Source organism: Cupressus sempervirens, chromosome 7 (assembly GCF_028749045.1).
Source record: "Cupressus sempervirens isolate cs-2001-9-10 chromosome 7, ASM2874904v1, whole genome shotgun sequence".
Lineage (NCBI taxonomy): Eukaryota > Viridiplantae > Streptophyta > Pinopsida > Cupressales > Cupressaceae > Cupressus > Cupressus sempervirens.
In genome coordinates this window covers 110939995-110966668 of record NC_143124.1, presented here as the reverse complement: position 1 = coordinate 110966668, position 26674 = coordinate 110939995, and positions in this window count along the sequence as shown.

The following is a 26674-nucleotide window of genomic DNA, read 5'->3' as shown; positions in this document are numbered from 1 at the left end:
GACAAACTTATTAAGGACATGAAGATAGTAAACCCAATGGGCATCCTGCAGTTTGATGAGAAAAACATGGACGCAGAGGTGCTAACGAAGAGCTTCACCAAAGTGGCAGAGCAGATCAGGGACATCGAACACCCCAAGGCCGAAGATTTCTCCACGCTGGCGAGTGCTGAGGCCATGTTGCACTTTAACCGAAATCTGATGCCACGACAAAACTTGAAGATGAAAGAATATAGGTGGCAGAAAGATGCATGTCGGGCTTGGCTTTTAAGCTTGAAAAACCCCCACCCTACCGCAATTCAAGAATTGGTGGCCACATTTCATAGCTGGAAATTAGTGTGCCAGATGGTCGAAGAAGAAGAGGAGGAAACAAGCGAAGGCGCGAGAGTTTAATGGAATAGCTAGGTGTTTTTCTTTTTAGTTTTTATAACTGTTTCTTGTTTTTAACCGAAAGAGTTGGGCTTTAATGGAGGCTCTTTTTGGGATTTCAAACTATAAATGCTGGGGCATTAAACCTTTTTAAGTTTCAAGTAATAGTATCTTTAGCAATAGATGGTCAAGTAGCAGACAGTGTTAAAAAAAAAAAAAAGCAAGCTGAGATAATATATGCATCTTTGAGCTTTCAGAAGACTTTGAGCATGAAAGTTATGGTATTCATATATTAAATATTTTGGGTTTATGCTTTGAGACTTTGTGTTCAAGGCATTATGTTAACATTACTTTGTGAGTGAAAACTGTGAATCTTGAATCCTTAGCTGCTATTCCTTTTTATGTAAGTTGATTGAGAATTAGTTTAGTTTTAGTATCATTTTTTTTTCTTGAAAGGTTGCATGTAATGAAGCAAGATCATGTTTTGAAACGAACTCTATTTACATGTTAGTTTTCAATTTCATTATTGTTTTGTGATTGATGATGTTAATCACCTCGTTGTCGTACAGCAATCGAGAGACCCTTAAGCATTTTATGGTAAAAGTGCAAAAATAAATTTCAATTCATTGTAAATCTAAAAAGGGAGTTGTACCTTGAGAAAATTCAGAGAAGAAGTTAAAGAGTAGGGTAGAAAATTCTTCAACTATGGTGAATGGTTGTTTTCCTCTAAGAAATGGGCATAGAGTAAGATCAGTTAATTGTAAAAGTGGGACAATCTGTTCACCAACAATCCAGTACCCATTTATCGATATGCTACTTAGAGGAAGACTAAATTAATTGCAATATTGATCAAGAAGCCCAAAATGGTGAATACAATCTCTTAAACCATTTATCGACATGTCTTGTATCCTAGAAGATGCAAATTGAAACCACGATTAGTATGAGGAAGAGAAGGTCTTTGAGGGCTATGAAGGAGTGATGGAAAATTAAATTAACCTAATCCATTAATAAATAGACCTTAGAGAAAGAAAAGAGAGGATGTATAGAGACTAATTATTGTTTGGTAGTTTATTTGGTAGTTATTTTTTAGGTGACTAATTATCTAGTCACTTATTTAGTCATTTCTATTTGGTTGATACTGTGATTTCTCCTAGTGACCAAAATTAGTCCATTATTTAGTCACCTAGAACTATAAATTTCAAAGAAATGGTATGATGTGATCACTTTTAGTCACGTGACTAAAAATTTTAGTGGTTTGACTAAAATTTTTAGTCACATAGTCACATATTTGTGAAACTGTACTAGTGATAAAAATAAAAAATAACTTAAAATTCAACCAAAATATAGAAAAAATAGGGAAAATATAGACTACAAGACCCAATCACCAACCACCAACAAACAATAAGAAACCTCGAACCACAAAACACAAACCAATGAACTAGAAACCATCAGCTCACAAAACCCCACTCCAGAACACACCATCAACACAACACACTATATGATATGCAAGATCATTGCATTGTCACCTTGCATCATTTAGCTTTAATCCACATTATTTAATTTATCAATGCAGGGTAGTGTCTAAGGCTATATGCAAAGAAGTATTGAGGAAAAATTCTTGACTATTCATTCTACGATATACTTGCGTGAAATCAAATCTATTTTCGAGAGCTTAGATAAAAAGGAATAAACTTGTAGGAATTGAAAAGGGTAAACTAAAGAAAATTTTCTAGAAATGAAATTTCTTGAATTGAATTTACTCTAGGAATTTCAAATTAAAATGTTGGAAATGGAACTAAACTAGAACATTTCCTAAGAATAAAACAACCTTCCTAATATACCCCCCCTCATCAGCATGTCTTGTATCAAATGATTAAAAATTATTTATAGACTACATATCTTATAATTATGCAACCAATTGATTAATAATTTGAATCAAAGATCTTAATTTTATGGGATCATTTAAAGAAATTTGAGAAATATAATCTTGTTGTCCATCATTCTATCACTTAAAGGTCAGTTAGATTCACATGTCTTCTACTTCATTATTTTTCTGATTCAATCTAAACCCTTGGATATACTTTTGTTACATGTTATATAGTTTACATATCTTTCTGAATTTCTCCATTTCATTAATAAATGAGAGAGATATGATTATTTTACTGAGACTTTGTGTTTTACTAAACTGCTATTATTTATTACTACACATCTGAAACAATCATGTTCAACCACAAACTAAGACATTTTTTTTTTTTGGAAAATAAAAGAAAACAGATGCCATATACATTGTAGATATTAAATTTTAATTTCTAGAATATCTTATAGATCCCAATTTCATTAATAAATGAGTGAGATATGGCTATTTTAGCAGGACATCCTTTTTGACTATTTCTAGGTGCTTGATTTTAGAAAAAGCTTGAAGTTCTCAACATGAATCAAGGAACTTATCATCAATCTATTTGACTAGATCATTAATTTTAATAATAAATATTATATTACAATCATGAAACAAAATTTAAATATTTTCCAACTTCAGTTATCTTTGTTAAAGAAAGATAACACAATGTAATGTGCAACTTCAACTTGAACAAAACAAATATTTTGCCCATTAATTTAGGAATGAATCATTGTTCATGATTGGATATGAATGTTGGAATGTTTTTCTTGATTGAAAGAGTCTTCTCATTCTTTTTATGATTTCTTCAAATCATTTAATGTGTTTGGAGTTTCTTGATGTTACTTTTTATAGCTCTTTGTAGACAATGCTTTTAAATATTCATCTTCTTGTCAGTTCATTAATAACTCATAAAGGCTACATTTTTGGTATCTTCCACACTCATAGAGACATATTAGATATAAATTTTATACCATTCACTTTATAAAAAATCAAATATCTACTCTACATTCTACCTTGAACAAATAAACAACCTTTCATTATTCCTAAAATCCACTTTATCATCAATATTTTAAGAAGAAATATATGATATGATTGGATTATTTATGAAACCAAATATGGTCTCATAATCTCCTCCACACCTGAAATGTTGCAAGTCTCTTTGTAACTGATGATGATTATTTAGATTCAATAAATATTTATTTTTCCTCTTTTTTGGAAGTCTCCTAATAGATCCCAATAGCTCCAGAATAGGTATAGATTTATCTAGAATCCTTAATATATGATATTAGGTACTTTTTCTTCTTCTTTAGAAGTGAATTGAGAAAAATGAAAGAACTATAAGTTTGGTAAGAGTAAAATAATAAAGTAAAGACATGGATTTTCCTTAGTTTCCATTTGTCCACTATGTAACTTTATATCCTAGTTTCCCCGTGATGTATGCAAGAAGTTTCTTCATCTTATAAGACCCACATCTTGATCTTCTACACTAAAAAATAATGGATATTTACTCCTCATAATATTTTCCCATGCTATTGAAGTTTTAGTGCATGAACTACACTTTAATGTTCCACTAAGACATCCATAATATTAAAATATCTGATCTAGCCCTTAAGAGTAGAAAATTATATAGGAAAGTGCATGCTTATAGCCTTAGAGAAGAGGGAATAGCATGTGCACAAGAACTTATATGCATAAAAAAAAATTATCCTAACCTACTCTACTCAATGATATAGAGAGATTACGGATAACCAATAATTGGTGCTCAAAATTATCTTCCCTTTCTCAGAATATGTTTACATGCAGTTAAATTCTTTAGAGAAGATAATGGAAGGAAGATGGAAAAAAAAAAAAAATTCAATGCATCACCTTCATTTTTTGTAGAAATATTCTCCATGATTTCTATTTCTAGAAAGAGAATGGGTTGATTTGAGAGATCTTTCAATCCTTCATTCTAATTTGATGCATAAATGGCTAGAAATAGTGCCTTGTTCTTCAAATATATGATTGGAAAAACTTTATGGTACTTTGAAGGTCTCCATACTAGTCTTTCCTTTGAAAATATTTTTGATGAATGCATACCTTGAAGAAATATCATTTTCTCGAACTTGGAGTTGTAGTTCTCCAACTAAAAATATTTGGAGAAAAATAGCTAGGGGGTTTTGTAGATCTAATACTTTGGGGTGGTTTTGAGACAAAAATATTTCTTGATGAACTTCTAAATCTAAAAGGCTGGAAAAATATTTTTCCTTACTCTCTAGTGATACTTATCCCTGGCAATTATGCCAAAAATGATCTACAAGATCATTGCATTATCACCGTGCATTATTTAGTTTTATTCCACATCATTTAATTCATCAATCCAAGGAGTTTTCCAAGATATATATATATATATATATATATATATATATATATATATGCAAAGAAGAATTGAAAAAAATTGCTTGATAGTTCATTCTACTCTATCCCTACATGAAATCATATCTATTCTAGACAACATGGATTGAAAAAGAATAAACTTGTAAGAACTCAAAAGGATTTAAACTAAAGAACACTTGCTAGAAAAGAAATTGCTTGAATTTAATTTATTCTACGAATTTCAGATTACAATGCTGCAAATGGAATAAAACTATCCTATTTCCTAAGACTAAAATTTGTTGGAAATTTGATTGAAAAGATCATTGATGAAGAATTTTTACTATAAAAGAGGAAGATTGTTGTTAACAAAATGTTTTCAATCATTTTTTTGTCATTGATGTCAAACCTACTACTTGTAGGAATGACAATTGCTTAAAAGATCCAAGTACTATCACTTAGTTGATTGATGAAGAGGATTTGATCAATAGGAAATAATAAGAGCACCTAAGAAGAAGGTTGAGTTACGATATTGTAATGAAGTGCAAGGATCAATTAAGAAAATGGTTAAATGATGTATTTATGACATACTTGAAGATACAGAGGTTTATTACACTTAGAAACATTCAAGGAATAAGTTGTAACAAGGTTGACTGTAGAGCTTAAACTAATTTCATTACTAGTTGCTAAGCAAGTTAGTTGGAACTGAGAAAATTCTCCATTGGAGCCGAGTAGATGAAAAATCTAGTGTGTACCAAGTAAACTTTAGGTTCCAAGTAAAGTTCAAGTGCTGAGAAAAGTAATAGGTGTTGAGCATCAAAAAATCTTAGTTGGTGCAGTGTGAACTTTAGGTGATGAGCATTAGTTAAAATGTAGTTGATGCGGAGTAACAAAGTATGTGCTGAACATCAGGATTTCAATAACATCGAGCTACTACATTATTGGAAATGAAAAATATTCACCAAATCTAAGCTAACAAAGTTGTTACCTTGAATTTTGTGAACTAGTTGGAGGATAAGAATGATGAGCTAGTGGCACATAATTCTATATAAACTATTTTTGAGAAAATTCAAGAGGATTTTTCATGATGTTTCTAGAAGAAACATAATATGGGTTAGATTCAATGAATCCTACCTAATCCATACAAATAAAAATTAAAGGAGGGAATCATCAAACAGGAAGGAAGTTCTAGATTTCTATTTAAGGAATCATAGACCAAGAACCAAGAGCTGCTGGAGTTCCAAATTGCGAAGTGGTTAGAAGTGTGTCAAGGAGAAGACATCTAGGAGAAAGAAGAACAGAGCACAAAGATTTTTCTTTTAAAAATGGTTAGAGAGAGATGATTGCATTGGTACATTGAGCATGGACACTCAAGGAGACTAAGGTTGAAAGGAGGGAAAGCAGTCAGAGTTGTAAAGACTAAAAGCCAGGCAATGATATGAAATCTACAAGTTAAGTTGTATTCTGTAATTAGATCAAAACCCCTTATTGTTACTCTCTATAAATTATATTAGTTAGGGTAGAAGGAAAATCCTATGGACTTAGGTTGGCCTAATAGCCATTTGTAAATCCTTTAATAGGGTGGCATTCCAAGTGAATGCAATAAAGTCCTTTAACCAAACCAACTTCTAACATGGTGGTTAAATCCTCTAACAAGGTCACATTTAATAGTGTGTTGTAGCCTTTAATAGGGTAGGCCTTTGACAAGGCATAACTTCAAAAGAGTGAGAATTGAATAGCATGTTATTGGTGGTTTTTCCCAAATTGGGTTTCCATGTAAATCACTATGTTATGTGTTGATCTTTTATGCGTTATGCTTGCATGTTGATTTACAGTAACTTGTTGAATAGGAAAGTTAAAGCTTCAATGGATGAATGGTTAAATGGACACACTTTACTTGTTGAAAATTTTGAATTGGACATGTTGGACCTTGAATAACTGATTCACCCCCCTCTCAATTATTCTAAAGTATTTCTAAGCAAATAATCTTCCTAATTTAGCCCCATTCATCACCATGTATTTGATCAAATGATTGAAAAGTATTTTATAGAATATAAACCATATAATTATGAAGCTAATCTATTAACAATTTGAATGGACAAGATCCTATTTCTATGGGATCATTTACAAAGCTTTGAGAAATCTAATCTTTTTTTCCACCATTTTACCACTTGAATTTCTATTAGATTCACACATTTTCTACTTTCTTATTTTTTTTATCCTATTGAATCCCTTAGATTTCTTGTGGTCATTTTTATCTAGTTTCTAACTAAGCTATTGTTTTTTATTATGAGACATCTAAATCAGACATCTTTAACCAAAAATTGCAACTTTTCTATTGAGAATCCTAGAAATAAAATAAAATTTATGTTATAGATATTCAAGTCTAGTTTCTAGAAAATATTTTGGATAATAAACTATATGTTATAGATATTCAAGTCTAGTTTCTGTAAAATATTTTGGATCTCAATTTCATTAATAAATGAGTGCGATATGGCTATTTTAGTGGGACATCCTTTTTTACTATTGTTGGGTGCTTGATTTTCGAAGAAAACTTTAAGTTCTCAACATGAATCAAGGAACTTATTATCAATCATTTCAACTAGATCATTGATTGTGATAATAAATATTATATTACAATCATGAAACAACATTTAAATATTTTCCAAGTTGAGTTATCTTTTTGGAAAGTAACACAATGTAATGTATAGCTTGAACTTGCACAAAATAAATATTTTTCCTACTAACTTAGGAATGATTAATTGTCCATAATTGTACATGAATGTTGGAATGTTTTTCTTGATTGAAAGAATATTTTAATTTTTTTCATAATCTCTTTAAATCCTTTAATGTGTCTAGAGTTCTCTGATGTTGTTGTTTAGATATCTTTGTAGATAATGCTTTTAAAACATTCATCTTCCCATGAGTTCATTAATAACTCATAAAGGCTACATTTTTACTATCTTGCACACTCATAGAGACATATTAGATGTAATTTGTATAATGTTCACTAACTAAAAATATATCAAATAACTACTTTTTATTCTACCTTAAGTAGCTAAAGATCCTTTCATTACTCCTCAAATATACTTTATCATCAATATTTTAAGGAGAAATATATGATATGATTGGGTTAATCATGAGATAGATTATGGTATCATCACCAGAAACCTAATAATAGTGACCAATAGAGAGATAAACATGAGTGAAACCAAAACACCCACCTATTTTTGTACCTCCTTGAGCATATCTAAGGAGGACTATTTGGATGGATGAGAAGAAGAACCATCCCTCAACCATGTAACGTGTTATACAACCATCTCTAGAACTTCATCTTCAATAAGAGAATCATCCCTCTTTATTTTGAGTTTCCTTTATTTGAGCTCCTCTTTAAAACCTTTGATGTTGGATTCCACTCTCTTCTAGGTAGCATTATGTTGAGACACAACCTCTTTGATGTTAGATTGTGGTGACTGATCAGGAAAGTACTATACATACTTCATAAGTAGCCGACATGGTAGCCGACATATTATGGCCGACATATGGCTGACATGTTATAACCCTAAAGTGGTTTAATACTTGTATAAAAAGGGCTTAGGGTTGGGTACTTTTTATATATGTGGTGATACGAAATTGGTTCTTACCGCGGTATTGAGCTGTAAGGGATTACGGATTATAATCAGGTTGTAATCACTGGATTGTAATAAGATCAGACTTGCTGTTTGGTGGACGTAGCCCAGGGATTGGGTGAACCACGTTAAATCTTGGTGCCTTGTGTTTATTTCTGTGTGTTCTATTATTTTCTGTTATTGGTTATATTTGCATGTAGTTTTTTATTTCTGTCCATGGTTTTTTCCTAACACTTGAGTTGTTCACATAGCTTCTCTTGGGACTCCTTCATTGGACCCAAAGAAATAATAATAACATTATTATCCTCTTTTGAGGGAAACATAATTTGAATCTCATAGAATTTCTCTTCTAATAACTCCTAGTTATGTAGTTGTGTTCCCATGTATTCTCTGACCTCACACAAAGATTCATCACATTTATGACTGGTCTAGTCCATTGCCTTTCATTCATCCTCATCCATGGATTCCAATTTATTAAATTTTCTATAGGAAATATTCAACTAGAGTAAGATCCACTTGGTAACTAGTTTCAGCCTATTGTTGCATATAGAAAGGTAATTTGAGCTTAAAGCTAGAGTTCTCATATCAACATGAAGCTTCATGCTCCATTCTAGGAAGAAGGGAAGCACAATGAGAGGAAGGAACCTATGAGTCCCTAGAATAACTTAGATTAAGTTTGGGAGAGGGTGGAAAGAGGAAGTACAGAGAGAGTTAGGAGTAGAGAAATTGGTGGATAATTTTTTATTCTAGGTAGACTTATTGGCACCAAAAACCCCATAGTCGATTCATCAGAGACTTTGATAGTTTCCTTAACTTGATCTAGTTAGTGCTCCATTTTGTGTTTATATTTTCAATAAGGAGGCACCCTTTTACCAAAGACATACGTTTCTCTTGGGGTCATTTGGATGGGTTTTCAATTTCTTCATAGAGGGTGAAAAGAAGGTCATCACAATGTTGTTAAGTTCTACAGTAATATTTAGATCATTTTGAGTTAAAATAATCCTATGAAATTCATACAAGCTATAAGAAAAAATCTAGTGGAGAGAGGGCCATCCCTTAACTTTGGATTTCCTAATACAAAGAGAAATAAAAGAGAAAATCAAAGAATAAAAGATTAATTTCTTATTCCTCCTAAAATGTTTGAGTACATGAATAATATGGGAGTGAAAGTGTTTATAGCTTCCTTCAAAAGTAAGAACTTAATAAGGATTTCAGCCACAATATTTAAAACTCTTGACAACTTCTCCCCATTGAACCCTATTTCGGTCCCATATTTTTCTCCCATAGGTTCTGAAATAGCTTAAAGGCCTCTTTGAAGGACATGTTGTTGTTATGGAAGACTCTCAAACCATCCATGATTAGATTGGTCACTCCCACTATGGTCTTTAGGGTAATCCTAAATGGCACACTAGCAACAATGATCTCCCCATCCTCTCAAGGAACCACTATTCTAGATTATAGAATTATGGGTCATAAAATTTCACACATTCAAAAAGAGATTTCATATGCCTCTTATCAATAATTTCCTAGACCTTGAGGTCATTTTTATAATCATCACAAGTATCTAGTTCAATATGATACATAACCACACCTATCTTTTCTCCTTAATTACTAAACATAATAATCCTACCATGAAAAAACCAAAATCTACTAAAACTATGAACCCTCCATGCCATCTTTAAATGGATGCACTTACATTTTAAGACCTTTTAACACCTTTTCCCATAATTCCTCTCTTGTACCATGGATGAACCTATGCTCAAAGTCTCTCTTTCCACTTTCCTCCTCCATTTCACTATTCATTGTCATTTTTTTCCTTTTGAAATGGTCTTCTAGGTATTATTTTTCTACCCTATTGACCAAATCAATCTATTATCTTCCTACCTTCTCTTGATGCTTTATGTGACCTATCTAACTAGTCCACTAGGACCATGCCAACTAGGTCAATCCAAGTCAACCTATTCCTCCTAGGTTGACCTACTATAGGGCTAGGCTAAATAATGTTGACCTAGGTCGACCTTGTCTCCAGTGATTGTGGGGTTCAATGATCAAAAGTCCTCGAGTTTGCTAACTATTTAATTCTACTACCTCATCATCCTAGGTTGTTTTGCTACCCAAAAACTAGAATAAAAGGAGGCTAGATGGCTTCATTTTCATATCTCATCTCAATAATTTCTCAAGTAATTCAAGATCTTTCTTTGAAGTGAAGATTTGTTCCATTTTCTAAAGAATTTGAGAAACACAAGTCTACAAAGCCTGATGATTGCCTACATGTAAAAACCTATCACAAAGAAGAAAAAGACAAGAGGAGGCAAGGGGTTTCTCTTAAAAATATGAAAATGTATACTCTAAAATGAAAAAGATACAAGATAATTACAAAAGATAAATCCTTATAGAATGAGATTAAAACCAAAAAAGGGTAACCTAAAAGGTAAATGCTATTTAATGATTACTAATTAATTATTAAATATGAATGCAAGAAGTGCATAAAGTAAAATATTAATAAGGGAGTAAGGCACATTTAATAAATGAAATTAAAATAATGCTTTACTATAACACCCCTCCCCACTTAAGATGAGCAGCAGGGCAATTATAAATAATGTAGAAAGAGCAAGGAAGCTACAATGCAATGTTGAAAGAAAAATTTGGTCTTAACAAAAAAGGCCTGATAAGGTACCCAATCATGACCAAATCTCTATGAAATAGAGAAATAAACAAAAACCAATGGGAAAAAATCTACTCAAGAACAACTTTGTTCACCCTAAGCATAGAAAACAGTTCAAAATAATGTGTGGATTCAAAAGGTTTAGTGAAGAATTTTGCAATCTACTAAGTAGTATGAATGTACTCTGAGCTTAAAGCATCATCCTAAATTAGGTGCTTGAAGAAGTGCATGTGAAGCTCAATGTGCTTGGTTCATTGATGCTCAAATGGGTTGCATGAAATGTGTATAACACTCTGATTGTTAGACCATTGAATGGTGGGACTATTAGGTGGAAATCCAAACTTTGTCATCAACTCTTTAAGCCACGAAAACTCCTAAATAGCCAATATAGCTGCCCTATATTCTACCTCTATAGATGATAACATGTGAGCATGCTACTTCTTGCAAGACCATGTGATAGGACCAAAACCAAGACAAAAGACAAAACTAGTGTACGAGCAGCCTAACCATCTGTCATGGGATCTTGAGTCTTATTTAGTATTTTTTAAGTCTTGATAGAGTAGGGATTTAGTTATTTCATATAATGTTATTAGGTATTCAAATTAAGGTCATATAATGTTATTAGGTATTCAAATTAAGGTCATGTTGACAAATTTCTTGTAAGTATTATGGGTCAAAGTGAGTCAAAAAAATGGAAAATTCCATACAAGGGCATAAACAGGAGTTTAATATAGTGTTAATATGTCATGATAAACATTTTAAAGTTCCTAGAAAATATATTAGAACATAAAATTCAAAATGTGGAAAAAGGTGTGAACATTGCCAAGAAATGTTGTCAGTAATTTCTTTGCAAAATTTGACAAAGTGTAGAAGGTGAACAACTATTCATATTGTTTGAACCTATTAGGGGAGGTGAAAAGTCATATTATTCTATAAAATTATTTAATCTCATCTGGAGAAGTGGTTGAGAGAAGATGTGGAGTAGAAACATGCAAATTATGGTTTATATCTTTGCATAAGACAAGTCTATTTTGTTTTATAAAAATCTACTCAATTTGGTAGTTGATGACAATCTCTTGTTCTTCTTTGATATCCTATGGTTATGGTAACTATTACACTACCATAAGAATAGTAATGAAATCTTAGACTCAATACTAATGTAGAACTTATATCTATTGTCACTAGTTGTATTGGTTATGCTCTATATTAACAGTTAGAATAGAAAAAAATACTTTTCATCTCAAGTTCACTAATCATAGTGCCTTCTCATTAACATTGAATAAAGATTGGGAGGACTCAAAAGTGTCATGGTTATTTGAGTTTTCCTATTATTATTAATTGGATACCTTTAGGTTGGTTCCTTGTGTTGGAGAAGCCATGAATGAACATATTGAATATTGTTACAAACAAAAAGATAGTGAATTAGCAACCTAAAATACTACGGCAAAGGTGAATAGCTACTCAAAGGTTTCTCTAAATCTTTGGTGTATTAAGAAAATTTTTTCACTTAGGTTTTCACCCTTGTCCAAAGCCTATGCATGAGGATAACATAGTGAAACATGGAAACAACCTCCAAACTATGGGACTTGAACTGTGAGGTTGAGTCTCTCGACAAGGTTAGCTTCCTTTTACTATCAGGGTGCACCTAACTACTTGTTACCTCTAGTTTTACTGCCAAGGATTTAGATTCAAACACACGGCTTATTCAACGGTTAGTCTCGGAGTTGGTATTTTAATGCTACGACCCGCGAGTTTTCTGGCCGTCAGATCTAAGCGGTATCGATGGTTGGTGCCATCGCACTATAAAGAAAATGCATGATATTTATGATAGCACAATGATTCCCTAAGAAAACGTTGCAGAGGTGGGTCCAACGTTCGACGGGTCGGAAAAGTTCCACGGTGCCTTGTCCGCTATGTCGCTATTGCATTCTAGCCAGAAATTCTCGATGGCGACATAGCGCCCGTGCACCACATGTCCTGGCGGGGCCACATTCCATGCTGCCGGTGCAGTTAAATTTAAGTGACCAATAGACCAACGAGGAGATGCCACATATCAACGGGCCCGGTGAATCACGAGAAAAGGAGGGTCGCAGGAGGGAGAGTTTCGTGACTGTTGGATTGGAAAGGATCGACAACAGGTGCCACCTCACCATGGCGAAGCTGTGGGTTTTTTAGCATAGCGACTTGGCATCCTTTCGCCACGTGTTGGTGGGGTCAAGTCTCGCCAGGATGCGTCACTGAGTTGGTGCCAAACAGGATGGGCCCAGTCGTAGATTAGAGGGTCCACGACGAATCAGGAATCGCCACATATGCCAGGTTAGGGAACGGACATGTTGTGGGACCAATTTCTTGACACAACCAGCATGTTGCAGAGGTGGGTTCTACACCGTCAGATCTATAGGGATTAGCGGCAGGCACTATCTCGCCATGGAGAAACTGCGTAAATTTTATGATAGCGAGTTAGTGCCCATGCGCCACGTGCCCTAGTGGAACCATGTTTCATACAGCTGGCATAGTAAGGATTAAGCGATTGTCGGGCCAATAGGGAAATGCCACATGTGCCGTGGGCCCAGTGATTAACAAGGGAAAGGGGTTGCAGAATGATGAGTCTCCATGATCGTTGGATCGAAGCCGATTGACGATAGGTGCCATCGTGCTATGGCAAAGATGTGTGAGGGTTATGTTGGTGACACAACGCCTTGTCGACACGTGTTCTATTGGCGCAGTCGAGGATGGCGGTTGGCAGTTAGTGTAACTGTCACAGTCATGATAGTATTCAAGGTGGCGTGGTTAGTCCAATAAAGGGTAGTCAACCGTGGGAGGACCTCCAGGTGGCAAATAAAGAAATGCAATTGGCCCGCGCAGCCTAGTTGACGCATAAGGAGCCTGGTTGATCTTTTTGACTTCGACGGATTCATGAACTAGGAAGTGAAGATAATCGATTTTGTCATGCAATCTGATCTCCATGATCAATGTCGACCTACCAGAGTAAATGTAAAACACATAATGACACTCCATCCATCCATTGATCCATCTACCAGGTCAGAGTGCAGTTATGGTGTCGTTTTTAGTCTTCTCAGGACATTATTGGTCAAAGAGATCAGATTTTCTTAAGATTTTTTCCATGATTGTCTTCCACAGGACTTAATGGCAGGTAGTTGCAGGGTCATTTCAGCACTAAAGGATCTCAGTTAAGCCGAAGCTATAAAGGAAGATTTTGTACATTTTGTAAGGGTTGACTCTTCCTGATTTCTCTGATGCTACTTGCAGATTCGCAGTGTAAAAAATCCCTTTGTCTCTGAGCTAGACGAACATCCTGTATCATCTTTTTCAACCATCAATGTGTATGTGTATCATTTTGCCTCTCGTTGATGAATTGTTGAGATCAGTGGTCTACATACTGTATCTATCTTTGGCCTATTGAATAATATACAAGTGAAATCTTTTGTTCCTAGTGTTATTTAGTTGGTCTCCTGATCTGTATGTGGTTGTTGGTTGATATAAGTCTGAATGAATGTATGACCTTGAATGTTACCCTAGTTTCGTAGTGCATATTTGGGTAAAGAATGAGTCTGAACACTCTTTTTTGGTGCATTACCACCTTATATTAGACTAGGTAGATTTGCTTTAATGCTCTCTTTCTCCCTTTCCCTTCTCAGAATAGATAGGTGCACCTTGACAGTAAGAAGAAGTTGGCCTTCTCTGGAGACTCAACCTCGCAGTTCAAGTCCCACAGCTTGGAGGTTGTTTCCATGTTTTGCTAGGTTGTCCTCGTGCATAGGCCTTGGACAAGGGTGCAAACCTAAGTGACAACATTTTTTGGCATGCCTAGTGGGACTCATATCAGAAGATTTCAGATCTACCGGTGTCAAGAAGAAAGAATTCTAGAGGTAAATGCTAAAGAAGTAGTGCTGACTTCAGTTTTTGAGCCTTTAAGAGGCTGATTCTTCAAGTACTTGGTGACTCTGAACATCAAAAATTCTTGTTCCAAGCGAAGTTTGTAGTGATTCATGCCCAGGACTGAAACAAGGGCATCTTCTAGAGGTAAATTTCAATATCAAGAGCTTTCTGTTTCAAATCCTAGGAGAAGAAGGACTAGAACTTCATTATCACCAGTTAGAGGTAGAATAACAGTTGATATACATGTAAGATCTATCTCTACTCCCCCTACTATTCGAACTCAGCCTAGACTTCCATCAACACTCATCAATAGAACACTTGTTTATATGGCATAGCCAAGAGTTCATGCTTTTTCCACCTTTAATGGTGGAAGTCCTCTGTTGTTAGCCCAAAGACATGATATACTAGTATCTGTACTAAAAAGTATACCTGATTTTACTAGTGAAACTTCAATTTCCCCTCTAGAGCATATCCAAGAGGTAGCAAATGTCTGCAATATTCATGGTATTACAGAAGATGATGTTGCCGTCAGACTTCTAGCCTCATCTTTAAAAGGAAAAGCATTACAGTGGTATAGAGGCTTAGCTCATGGTTCCATAACTGATTGGGATGGACTAGGAGCAGGATTATGCAAACATTTTGAGGATAAGAGTGACCATTTGTCACTACTAGAGCAGCTGACTACAATAAAAAGAGCCCCCCATGAATGTATGACTGATTTTAATTACAGATTCCAAAAAACATGGGATAGAATACCTACTATAGTGAAACCTACCCCTGGTAATGCCTTCTTGCATTACCTTAGAGCTTTCAACAGTGACATTGCCACTACTATCCAAACTATGGGAGGAGATACATTACCAAATTCTTATGAGACAGCTATAAAAGCTGAGAATATCCTAATACAAGGTGGAAAGTTGGCTCCAAGGCCTCCTATGCCTTTCTTTCCTGATGTTCCCAACCACCAACCAGCAATAGCCCCCCTTCCTACAATTTCTACATCACAAGCCCTTACTCCAGTTCCCCAAGCTTCCACATCCTCAAACGGAATAGAGGAACTCAAGGAAATGCTCCAAGGTCTAGTGCTGAATACAGATAAAAGAGAGAGGACTCTGGATAAAAAATTACAAGAGTAGGGGAAGGAGTTGAAGGACCAAGGGAAAAGATTACAGGATAGTTTTTCTCTAATACAAAAAATGAGTAACAAGGTGGTGGCCTTAGAAAGGTAGCAAGCCCAAAGTGGCAAGCCTCCCCAATTACGACATTAGGCTCCAAGTGGTGGTAGGCCTCCTAATCATTGGAATAGCTCTTTTGATCAGAATAGGCAAAATAGTCATGCTGCTGCTTCAAGCTCAAATCAGAATAGAGCTTTGGTTCCTCAAAACAACTTAGCCCAAGATCAAGACTTCTGTCCTTCATGTAACTATTCTTATACCTACTGCCTATGTCAGAAAGCAGAATCTTATTTGGCCCTAACTGTCCAGGAGCCTTCAGTAAAGAAATCATACAAGGAAGATCATCCCAAGGAGGCCTCATATATTCGGAGGCAGGGTGATTGCTCTTTTATGAATCACCAGATGGAGGAGCATTGTAATGTAAACCAGGATTTCGTTGCTCATAACACAAGAAGCAAGAAGAGAGCTATGGAACATACTGCCCCCCTTTCTCCTGAGTAGGCCTCAACTTCAAGTTTTATACCTCATACACAAAGAGAAAATGAGCAGGAAAACACTTCACAACAGCAAAGGCAAGGTCCAAGAAAGGAGGATGCAAGTGATCCCTATGTTGCTCCATCTCAGCCTCTCATAGGTACAGCTCCTAAAGTTTCTGCTAAAATTCCTAAGGCACCCTTGAGTGTGGTAGAGAAAATGAAGAAAACCAATGTAAGCATTTCCATGTGGGATGCAGTTGCCACCATACCAATGCAGAAAAGGATGCTGCAACAATAATTGGAAAAGATTGAGCCCAAAGATTAGTCATCTACCATGGAGAGTGACACTAGTTTAGTACAACCATCAGGTGATGTGGAGACAAATAAAATGGTTAGACCTCCTCCATTCTATGTTTCTCTGATTATAGGGGGTTAGTCCATAATTGCATGATAGATTTAGGGGCTAGTAGCTCAGTAATGCCTAGGTGTGTTGCTAATGCTTTAGGAATGAAATATGAGCCCATTATTAGGGATGTGTTAAAACTAGATGGGAGTACTGTCAAAACCGTAAGCATCCTTAGGAATGTGGAAATGGCCCTACATGCATGCCCTGGTTGTATCGTGATTCAAGACATATCTATTGCTGAAGTCAAGCCCTATTTTGCCATCTGTCTTTCAAGAGACTTCACTGCCCAAATAGGTGGATTCATATCTGCTGATTGGTCTTATATGTCATTTAAGACTAGATATGGGGCCAATGCTTCAATTAGAGCAGAACCTCAAGCCCTTCATCACACTGAACCCTACACTCCCAACTTCATTAATATGAAATGCCCCATTTTGGAGATGGATAAAAATGACATAGTAAATGAGCCTGCCACCTCCATAGTAGAGATTCCTAATTTCTTCTTAGATGAGTGGGCAAATACATGTCAGTTTGAACCTATGTCAAAAACTCTTGAGATAGGCCTTAGTACATATTGCATGATAGAGAACGAGGCTCAAGTTCCTGATCTTGTTGGAGCTAATGATGACATGAGTGGAATGTGGAATATGTACTTTGATGGCTCAAGGAATAGAAATGGAGTAGGGGCCAGTGTTATGTTGATCTCCCCTGCACAAATAAGATACTACTTCTCTTTTAGGCTCCAATTCAATTGTACCAATAATGTGGCCGAGTATGAATCTTTGATCCAAGGTCTCCTACTTGCCCAAAAGAGGGGAATTCAAGCCTTGAAAGTATATGGAGATAGTGAGTTGGTAGTGAACCAAGTGAGAAATCAGAATATCACCAAAAATGGCCTGCTCAAGTCTTACAAACATAGAGTCTGGGATTTTCTTGAGGGTTTCCAAGCATTTAATATCCAGAGTATTCCTAGGAAAGAAAACAAATATGCTGATAGACTTGCAGCAGTGGGTGCATCTTATGATGTGCCAGGGAATCTTGAGGAAGAGAAGAAGAAACAAATAAGGTTGGTAATAAGGCCTATTGTTCCTGATAATAATACTCATTGGCAGGTGTTTGAGTCTAATGAACAGATTGTGAGTTTCTTGCAGAATGAAGCAAAATTTTCAGAAAGAAATCAGTCAAGACTATAAGATCAGTATGGTGATCAGATCATTCACCTCAGTTCCAACAAGTTTCCCAAGGGTCTCATTACCTTGGAGAGTGTCTTTAATCCTGATGATCAGACAAGAGGCAAAGGAATAAATCTAGCTGCAGAAAAGGATGATCATGTTCCAATTACTATTGCTGATGGAAAATCTCTTAACATGGGGAAGGTATGTTCTGAGGCTGAGAAAAAAAATTTCATTCATCTATGTCAAGAATTTAATGATGTTTTTTCTTGGACATATGATGACTTAAAGGGGTTTGGCCCTAGTTTGTTTCAGCATACCATACATTTAGTTGATAGGATCAAACCAGTAAGGCAAAAACAGAGGCCAGTGAATCCCAAGATTGAACCCTTAATGAGGAAGGAACTATCCAAGTTGATTGAAGCTAACATAATTTTTCCTATCAAACACTCATCATGGGTGGCTAACCGTGTCCCTGTAAGGAAGAAGAATGGAGAAATCAGATTGTGTGTGGACTTTAGGGATCTTAATCGGGCTTCCCTTAAGGATCACCATCCTCTCCCTTCTATGGAGCAAATTCTGTCCAAGGTCAGTGGGTCAAGGAGGTTCTCTTTTCTTGATGGGTTTTCTGGTTATAACCAAGTGTTGGTTAAAGAATCTGACAGATACAAGACAACATTTACTACTAAATGGGGCACCTATGCTTATTGCAAGATGCCATTTGGACTAACAAATGAAGGTGCCACATTCCAAAAGGCAATGGAGGTAGCTTTCAAAAGATTAATCGACAAGTTTGTCTTAGTATACCTTGATGATATAATTGTATATTCCAAGAATGTAAAAGATCATCTTGATCATTTGAGACAGGTATTTCTAAGATGTAGAGAGTTTGGGGTTTCCCTCAACCCAGCCAAGTGTGTCTTTGCTACAAGCCAAGGAAAATTACTGGGACACATTGTATCTAAGGATGGGTTGACCATTGATCTAGAAAGAACAAAAGAAATACTTGCCCTTCCTCTCCCTAAACACAAGAAAGGGCTGCAAAGTTTCCTTGGTAGGATAAATTTTGTAAGAAGGTTTACTCCTAATCTTGCCATCATGGTGAAACCCCTCACAGCCATTCTTAAGAAAGATATGGTCTTCTCATGGACCAAGGAGGGGAAGGAGAGTTTTGAAGAAATTAAGGCAGCCATAGCTTCAGCCCCCACTCTCATGAACCCAAATTTTGAGAAAGATTTCATCCTCTACACTTTAGGTGGTGAGTCAAGTGTTTCTTCTATCTTGACTCAGAAAAATGACAAGAATGAGGAGCAGCCCATAGCCTTCTTTAGTGAAGGACTCAAGGAATATGAAGATAAGTATAGCTTTGTTGAGAAGCAAGCCCTTGCAGTCATTAGAGCTTTGAAGAAATTTAGACACCTCTTATCCCACAATAGGATCCATATGTTGGTGCCCCATGCGAGTGTAAAGGATTTCTTGTTAAGCAAGGACATCAGTGAAAAGAGAGCTGGATGGATCACTAGGGTAATGGAATATGATGTTGATATTCAAATTACCAAGTTGGTAAGAGGGAGAGGATTATGCAAAGAAATGTTATCAGGTCAGGATTCAAATGAAGGGACTGCTATGGTAGTTGTAGAGCAGTAGGAGGAAAGAAATGTTAATGCCCCAAGGAGCTGGATGGATGACATGAGGAACTTTTTATTATGGAATGGATACCCTTAGGGATTGGACAGAGCTAAAAGAAGACAATATAGACTGCAATCCATTCCCAAGGTTGTGATTGATGATATCCTATTCAAGAGGGATTTTAATGGGACCCTATTGATATGTATTGAAGGGGATTAGGTCGAGAGGATGATTAAAGAACTTCATGATGGCCCTAATGGTGGCCACTTCTCTGCAAGAACAACCGCCATGAAGATCATGAGCGCTGGATATTACTGGCCATCTCTGTTCCATGATTGTTATAGGTATGTGAGGAAATGTGAGAGATGTGCTTTTTTCTTAGGAAAATAGAGAATTGCAGCTCTTCCTCTTCACCCCATTCAGGTGGATCAGCCCTTCACCCAGTGGGGGTTGGATTTTATAGGCCCCATTAATCCTCCATCTAGTGCAGGTCATAAATGGATCTTGGCTGCTACCGATTTTTTCACTAGGTGGATAGAGGCAGTTGCCTTGAAGGATGCAACAGAGCCATCAGTTGTTGAATTCCTTGATGGAATTGTATCTAGGTTTGGAGCTCCTTCTACTATCATCTCAGATAATGCCAAATCTTTTATTGGAACCCAGATTTGTGCATGGGCAATGAGTCACAATATCTATTTGAGCACATCATCGAACTACTATCCTCAAGGTAATGGTTCGGCTGAATCCTCCAATAAGAATCTGATTAGAATCATAAGGAGAACGATAAAAGACAATCAGAGGGTCTGGCATAAAAAATTAAGGACTTCTCTATGGGCTGATAGGATAACACCGAAGAGATCTATTGGGAATTCACCTTTTGTGCTAGTATATGGTAGGGAGGCCAGACTTCCAATCTCGTTGGAATTCTCATCCTTGGAGTTGGCTCATCAGCTAGAATTGGTTGAAAATAGTTCCATTTCAATAAGAATGGCAAAGTTGATTGAACTGGAAGAAAAGAGAAACAAAGCTATGCAAACCCTGGAGATACACCAGCAGTAGATGAAGAAGAGTTTTGATAAGAAGGCAAGGGCCAGAATCTTCAAAGAAGGAGATTTAGTTCTCAAGTGGGACTCAGACAGAGAAAAACTAGGAAGGCACTCCAAATTTGATCCACTATGGAGTGGCCCTTATCTGATGTCCAGTTGCAAATAGGCAAATTCATTCCAGCTAAGCAGGCCAAATGGTGAAATTCTGCCCGTTCCAGTCAATGGGATCCATTTGAAGCCTTGTTTCTGAAGGATTGTGAATCTATCTACATAGTTAGCCTAGCTGCTTCCTATTCATTCCTGTTGCAATAAGTGCGCGTGCACATGGCTCTCTTCTTGAGTTGCCAGTTTCCAAGATTTTGACAAGTCTTAGGTTGCTGAGTAAGTTCTATTTTTGTTCCAGTCATGGAAGCAGAGCCAGAGTTCAAGGGTTCTTTAATGTTTTGATTTCCTCATTAGAGGTTAGGGTTTCTTGCAGCTCTCAGTTTCGTATCTTCTAGGTCTTCTTTTTGACTCTATGGCCCAATGGATTATTCTCAGGCACTGGTCATGCATTGAGCAGGCTCATTCCCCCTGTGAGTCGCCAGAAGTGTTACCTCTAGTTTTATTGCCAAGGATTTAGATTCAAATGCACGGCTTTTTCAACGATTAGTCTTAGAGTTGGTATTTTAATGCTATGACCTGCGAGTTTTCTGACCGTCAGATCTAAGCAGTATCGACAGTTGGCGCCATCACACTATAAAGAAAATGCATGATATTTATGATAGCGCGATGATGCCCTGAGGACACGTTGCAGAGGTGGGTCCAGCGTTCGGCGGGTCATAAAAGTTCCACGGTGCCTTGTCCGCTATGTCACTATTGCATTCTAGCTGGAAATTCTCGATGGTGACATAGCGCCTGTGCACCACTTGTCCTGGTGGGGCCACATTCCATGCTACTAGTGTAGTTAGATTTAAGTGACCAATAAACCAACGAGGAGGTGCCACGTATCAATGGGCCCATTGAATCACGAGAAAAGGAGGGTCGCAGGAGGGAGAGTTTCATGACTGTCGGATTGGAAAGGATCGATGACAGGCACCACCTCACCATGGCGAAGCTACGGGTTTTTTATCATAGCGACTTGGCGCCCTTTCACCACATGTCGGTGGGGTCAAGTCTCGCCAAGATGCGTCGCTGAGGTGGTGGCAAACAGGATGGGCCCAGTCGCGGATTGGAGGGTCCACGGTGAATCAAGAATCACCATATATGCTAGGTCAAGGCACGAACATGTCATGGGACCAGTTTCTTGACACAACCAGCACGTTGCAGAGGTGGGTTCTACATCATCAGATCTACAAGGATTAGCGGTGGGCGCTATCTCGCCATGGAGAAACTGCGTGAATTTTATGATAGCGAGTTAGCGACCATGCGCCACGTGCCCTGGTGGAACCATGTTTCATACAACTGGCGCAGTAAGGATTAAGCAATCGTCGGGCCAATAGGGAAATGCCACATGTGTCATGGGCCCAGTGATTCACAAGGAAAAGGGGTTGTAGAATGATGAGTCTCCATGATCATTGGATCGAAGCCGATCGATGGTAGGCACCATCATGCTATGACAAAGATGTGCGAGGGTTATGTTGGTGACACAATGCCTTGTTGACACATGTCTTATCGACGCAGTCGAGGATGGCGATTGGCGGTTAGTGTAACCATCACAGTCATGATAGTATTCATGGTGGTGTGGTTAGTCCAATAAAGGGTGGTCAACTGAAGGAGGACCTCTAGGTGGCAAATAAAGAAATGCAATTGGCGCACGCAACCTAGTTGACGCATAAGGAGCCTAGTTGACCTTTTTGACTTCGATGGATTCATGAACCAGGAAGTGAAGATAATTGATTTTGTCATGCGATCTAATCTCCATGATCAATCTCGACCTACCAGAGTAAATGTAAAACATAGAATGACACTCCATTCATTCATTGATCCATCTACCAGGTCAGAGCGCAGTTATGGTGCCATTTTCAGTCTTCTAAGGACATTATTGGTGAAAGAGATCAAATTTTCTTGAGATTTTTTCCATGATTGTCTTCCATAGGACTTAATGGTAGGTAGTTGCAGGGTCATTTCAGTAGTAAAGGATCTTAGTTATGCCGGAGCTATAAAGGCAGATTTTGTACATTTTGTAAGGGTCGAATCTTCATGATTTCTCTGCTGCTACTTGCAGATTTCCAGTGTAAAAAATCCCTTTGTCTCTAAGCTAGATGAACATCCTGTATCATCTCTTTCAGCCGTCAACGTGTATGTGTATCGTTTTGCCTCTCATTGATGCATTGTTGAGATCAGTGGTCTACATACTGTATCTATCTTTGGCCTATTGAATAATATACAAGTGAAATCTTTTATTCCTGGTGTTATTCAATTGGTCTCCTAATCTGTATGTGGCTGTTGGTCGATATAAGTCTAAATGAATGTATGACGTTGAATGTTACCCTAGTTCTGTAGTGCATATTTGGGTAAAGAATGAGTCTAAACACTCTATTTTGGTGCATCACCACCTTAGATTAGACTAGGTAGATTTTCTTTAATGCTCTCTTTCTCCCTTTCCCTTCTGAGAATAGATAGGTGCACCCTAACAGTAAGAGGAAGTCGGCCTTCTCCGGAGACTCAACCTCGTAGTTCAAGTTCCACAGCTTGGAGGTTGTTTCCATGTTTCACTAGGTTGTCCTCGCACATAGGCCTTGGACAAGGGTTCAAACCTAAGTGACGACACTACTCTTGGAGGGAAAAAGGGAGAAGGAGAGCATGAAGCAAATCTACCTAATCTAATCTAAAGAGGTGATGCACCAAAATAGAGTGTTCAGACCAATCTATGCCCATAGGTGCACTATCAAACCATAATGAAACCAAGGATATACGCATTCAGACTTGCTTTAATCTAATAACCACATACAGATTAGAGAACTAGAATGAATGACACAAGGAAAGAGAAGATTCAATAATACATCATTCACAGGCCAAAAGAGATACAATCATGTAGGTTAGAGATATCCACAAAACACTAGTGGAGGCAAATAGTTCTTGCACTTTCATGCCAATGGCTGAAGTAGATAAGGTAGTATGTCATACAGTTCAGAGGCACAGGGGAATTTACACTAGAATTGCAGAGCAATAGCAAAGAACAATAGAGAATGATCTGACTTTAACAAAATCTACCAAAAGTTGACTTTATAGTTTAGGCATAACTGAGATCTCTTCCAGCTGAAGTGACTTCATAGCTACCTGTCATTAAGTCTTGCAGAGAATAATCAAGGGGAAATCTGATCTGGATGCAAATCTAGACACAGTGATTTGGAACAGGTTCCTAAGAAGATAGAAATGGCACCATTAATTTTCCTAGTCAGGTAGATGGGTCAAAATATGGGTGATGGAATTTTCTTGTTCTACATTCATTTCATGGTAGTTGGGATCGATCATGAAGATCAGATCGCGCAAAAAACCCGATTCCTTATCTCTTTTGGTGCATGAATAAGCAGGATCAGCCAGTCAACCTATTTCTATAAGTAGGATGGACCACGTGGACCAACAACCTCTTTTTATTTTTCCACCTCACAGAAGTCCTACATAGTTGACCATCTCTTTCATCACTAACTGCGCCAACTCCTCAAACTCCAGCTACGATGGTTACACTAACTACCAGCTGTTAACTATCAACCTTGGCCAGGCCCACAAGACACATGTCACCAAGGTGGTATGTCGCTATGGATATCTTCCTTGTAGCTCTCCATAGTGAGATAGCACCCGCCATGGATCTTTCTTAATCTGACGATCATGGAGACTTGCCGTATTCTGCACTTTCCTTTACAACTTTTGGGCCCGTCAAACACTGTCAGCACAGCTGGTATCTACTTGGCATAACCTGGCATCATCCTTGAGGTTCATGAGATAACATGGGCCCACCTTGCATGTGTCATTGAGACGCTATGTTGCTATGCTATATAGTGTGCAACTTTCAATAGTGCAATAATGCCAACCATCAATCTTCCTAAAATCTGACAATTGTGAAGATTCATCGTAATATTATGCTTGTTCTTACACCGAGCCCATCATACCTGGTGCCATCTCGGCAACTGCACCACACTTGAATGACACCTAGCAATCCTTGGCACACATACCTTGGCGAGACCTAGCCCCCCTGATCCATGTGGCAAAAGGGCGCTATGTTGCTATGGTTAAAATTCTCATAGTTCTCCATAGCGAGATAGCGCCTGTTGTAGATCTACCTTAGACCAATGGTGATCCACAAAATTGTACAACTGCATCTCGAGCTAGCTGAATGGACAAATGAAAAAATTCCACTATATTTTGACCCATCTAACAACTGCCACTAAGGATGAGATGTCCTATCACTTTAAAGAAGGGCAAGCCCATTACATCATCTATGCCACATGTCATCTAGGCGTTATGTCGCTATGGGTATCTATCATGCAACTCTCAATAGTGACATGATGCCAACCGTGGATCGAATTCACATCTATGGTGCTCAAACTCTTTGCAAAACTACATACCTGGTTAATTGGATGGGCCAATAAGATCTGCCTATGTACTCTGACCTATCTAATTGCTGCCATGGAAGACAAACCACCTATTCATCCTAAAGCCCAGAAGACAAAAATGGACCCACATGCATCACTGAGGTACTATGTCGCTATGGTTAAAATTCTCATAGTTCTCCATAGCGAGATAGCAGCCATCATTGATCTGAACTGATCTAATGGTGAGTAAGATAGATCTGAATTCTTAGTGCATAGCCAATAGGAACTGGCCATGTGCCAATTGTCTGACAAATCCTCGCTGATATCTGACAGGGAACACCTAGGACCCACCGTACTTCCAAACCTTTCCATAGGATCAGTTTTCGTCTGGGCACTATGTGGCTAACGACAAGAAGCTCAGATTTTTTGATAGCGCCATGGCACCCACCATGGAACTGGCAAAACCCAATGTCAGAGAAACAATCAAGGAAAAGGCGACCCACTTGACACATGACAGAAGGGCGATATGTTGCTAACCTATCCACCGTGCAACTTCCCATGGTGAGATAGCACCAACCGTAGATATTCTTTAGATCTAATAATGGAAGACTTCCGGGCCATAGAACATATTATAAGGTTTGATCAGGTATTTAAAATAATATTAACTCTGCACACTAGCCATTGGTGGGTAAACATTTGAAATTTGAATCTTGGCGGGGGCATAAAAAATGATAACAGAAATGTTTACAAATACTGGGGTGGCTGAGATATGGAAGGTCGGGAAGTAATTGTAAGCCATATTTGCCCTCCTTCAAAAATTGAATCTTGCCTATCAAATATGCCAACAGTCATTTCTTTTCAAATATTCAAGTGATCAAATGTTATATAATGACCTTTTAACTTTTGTCATTTTACCCTTATCATGAATCTCCAAGAATTTTGACTTTGTATCTTTTTCAGATTTTATATCATGACCCTAGGACTATCTTCATTGCTTGATTGCACATGGTTATAACCTAACCATCAGTTTTACTACAAAGGTGCAAAATAGCTCAAGTTTGGTGTAGTCTCTATTCTACAATATTCTATGCCCACACTTAGTTTCTAGTTGTAACCTTGCAAAAAGTCACACCACAATTTTCACATAGTCATGTTAGTTAGTGAAGGACTTAAGGTTAAGTTCACAAACATGTGAATGAGCAATAAATTAGTTATCTTTTGATTGTCTAGTTACAAAGAGTTAAGGTTTGATTAGGGTTGAAGCTATGATGGTGTGATTAAACATCATTTGTAGTCAACTTCTCATCAATCACATGCTCATAAAATTTCATTTTAAGTCATCATTTAAGTTGTGAAGGGCTAAGTTATGCAGTTGCAAAGTCGCAATTATTGGAAATGCTTTAGAATAGTTGAGAGGGGGGTCAATCAATTATTCAAGGTCCAAATG